The sequence below is a fragment of the Penaeus chinensis genome, chromosome 36, assembly GCF_019202785.1.
Source record: "Penaeus chinensis breed Huanghai No. 1 chromosome 36, ASM1920278v2, whole genome shotgun sequence".
NCBI lineage: Eukaryota > Metazoa > Arthropoda > Malacostraca > Decapoda > Penaeidae > Penaeus > Penaeus chinensis.
Window position 1 is genome coordinate 19676204 of NC_061854.1, and position 222 is coordinate 19676425.

Genomic DNA, 222 nt, shown 5'->3' on the forward strand with positions numbered 1-222 from the left:
TTGTATATGTGGTATGCGTGTTTTTGTGTCTATTTGTATGTGTGAGCGTGTGAGTGTACACGCGTATGTGTGTGTGTTCTTGAATGTGCTTGTGTGTTTCAGTACACCCACCATCATCATTATCACATTTTGCTAGTCATATCATAATTATTTCAAAGTCACTAATTAATATAATACATAACGTCATTATTAACGTCAACGGTCCAGTTACATCACAAATTA